Below are 2,852 nucleotides of genomic sequence, written 5' to 3' on the forward strand. Positions count from 1 at the left end.
GCGCACGTTGGGTCATGTGATCAAGAAACAACACTTTTGATTGGTTTAAACTACTTTCAGTTCTAGAACTCTCCTACACCACACCCATTCCCCTCATTTCTGCTTGTGATCCCTTTGGAGAAGGAGCTGAGTTGTCTTTGTGATACGATGGCAGAACAGCAGACCTCCTCAGAGAGTGAGGCTAGCAGCACTACCTTGAGGCAGAGAAGGAGGAAACAAAAGAGCTCTTTCATATGGGAGTATTTTTCTTTTCCAGAGGGCAAGAAAAAGGTAAATGCACCTTTAGTGACTTGTAAGCTGTGTGACCGTGTACTTTCAAGAGGGAATCCTAACAAGAAGTATTCCTTCGGGAATCACACTATGTTGAGACACCTTCATGATGTACACGGTAGGACATGTGCTCGACATACTGGAGGAAACCCTTCAGTAAGTCAACCAAGCACATCCACAGCAGCTCAGCCTGGTCCATCATCTGCAGGGCCGAGTCCATCTTCGGCAGCTCAGCTGAGCCCTTCATCTGTGGGGGGAGCATCTCCTTTTTCTGGTCCTCTGGAAACCAACCATCGGTTTGCGAGGGTTACAATGCGGTGCGCCACTTGTTATGGTCTAATTTGTCATAGGGAGACCAGTGTTGCCCTAGTTAACAATAAAATAGACCAGCACATTTGTCCTACCGACTAATATTCCCATTCTTTCTTTCCTCTGTCCCTGTACGAACACAACGGCTCTTTTAAGAGCCAACCTTACCTTTCAACTTTTTGTAATATATTTTTTGTAACTTTTTTTTGATTTTTTTTTTTACCGTACGCGTAATTTTTTTTTTTTTTTTTTTAAAAACACTAAAAATCAATTATCACATTACAAGGTCCTTGAGAGACTACAATGAAAAACTGAAAATGTGATTGTGGAGAAGTGGAAAAAAGGGACCATGAAATTTCTGACTTACCATACCCACTCAAAAAATTATTTATTAATTAAAATATAATTTTAATTGCTATTAAAATGGTTCAAGTTTTCGAAAATTTTCTTTCTCAATCTGAAAAAAAAGAAAAAAGTATTAATATTTAATAAAACATTTTATAATACAGTACACATATTTACATATTTTCCAAAAACAATTTTTTGCCTTTTTTTTGCTGTTTTCAGAATATATTGCATTTCACTATAAATCGTGAAAGCAATTGCATTCATCACCTAACAGCGGGCAAAAAAAAAATGACAATCTCAAAGATTGTTTAAAAAAAGCCCAGAATCTCTTCTCAGTTAAACATAACATTATCGAAATGCAAAATATTATTCATTAAAAATATCATCTAATAACAAAAACTATTTCTAAAAAATACCGTCTGACAATTTTCTTACAGAAGCATAATCTCAAAAAAAATATATCTCAAATAAATCCACAATACATCTAGTTTCCTTTCTTTTAGGCCAAATGTTAATTTTGTAAATTATTTTTTGATTAAATTTCCAACGATAATCCAATAAAATTTCAAAATTTAAATTGTACAGATGTTACCGATTCTCTCTAAAATTTTGGTTTCTGAATGATTAATTAGGATTTAATTAAGTCCACAATACAATTGGATACCTTTCCTTTAGGCCAAATGGTAATTTTAAAAATCTTTTTTGATTAAATTTTCAACGGTAATCCAATAAAATACAAAAATTTAAATTGTACAGATGTTACCGATTCTCTGTAAAATGTTGTTTTCTGAAACATTAATTAAGAATTATATAAGTCCATAATACAATTGGTTACCTTTCCTTTAGGCCAAATGATAATTTTAAAAATCTTTAAATTTGAAAATTCCAATGGTAATCCAAAAAAATGGTAAAATTGTTTTGTACAGATCTTGCCAAGTCTCTCTAAAATTTAGGTTTCAGAAAGATTAGATAGGAATTTGCTAAATCAAAAGGCAAACGTTGCTTGAAAATCAATTGGGAATCATTACACAATGTCCAGCCTTTTTCACATTTAAGATAAACTGTGTAATGTCCAGAAGTAACAGTAGGTCCTTCATGGAAAATTATTGCAACTGTTACAAAAGTTTTTCCTGAAATTGATAATTGCTGTCCTGTAAACTTCTTTATTAAAGTATCCAATTTTGAACCATCAGCTCTACATCGTTGCATCATTAAAATTACATACTGTCCGTATTCCTTTAAAATTAACGTTGAAAACATGTCAGATTTACACTCACCGCATTGCATGCTATGATTAGCATCTTTAACTAATTTAGCAAAAGTGACTGTTTTACTCTCTGGCAATGTTAAATAAATAAACCTTTCAGAATCAACATTAGAGCCACATGTATTGAAACAGTTTTCACAACTATGTTCCCATTTATAAGAGAGACCAAACAAATTTTCAATGTGTACACCTTCTTCTTCCAGTACCTGAAGAAAATACAATAAGAATTCCTGTGCGTCTTGCTGTACATTTTGAGAAAACTGTGTACATCCTGAACATACATCTAAAAGTTTTCTAATTTCAGTAGCACTTTCTATTTGAGTTTTATCATTACTCAGCTTTTGAAAAAGGAGACTCAACTCAGAACAGAATCTTTTTCTCTGATTTACTATTATCTGCTCTTGCAAACTTTCCAGATAAAATGCAACATTCAGCACTACATTAGCGTAGCAGTTGACACCAGAGCTATTTTCAAAATGACAACCTACAACCTCTTCAACATTTTCCTTTTTCTTTTTGCTTGCAATTTCTTCACTCCTCTTTTTTTTCCTCCTCTCTACATCCTCATTACAGATATTCTCAATTCTCCTTTTTCGAGAAACTACACGTTTCTCCAACACAGGATACTGACCTAAATGAGGAGCATAGGTTCTTCTTA

The sequence above is a fragment of the Triturus cristatus genome, chromosome 7 (genome assembly GCF_964204655.1).
Source record: "Triturus cristatus chromosome 7, aTriCri1.1, whole genome shotgun sequence".
In the NCBI taxonomy this organism is placed as follows: domain Eukaryota; kingdom Metazoa; phylum Chordata; class Amphibia; order Caudata; family Salamandridae; genus Triturus; species Triturus cristatus.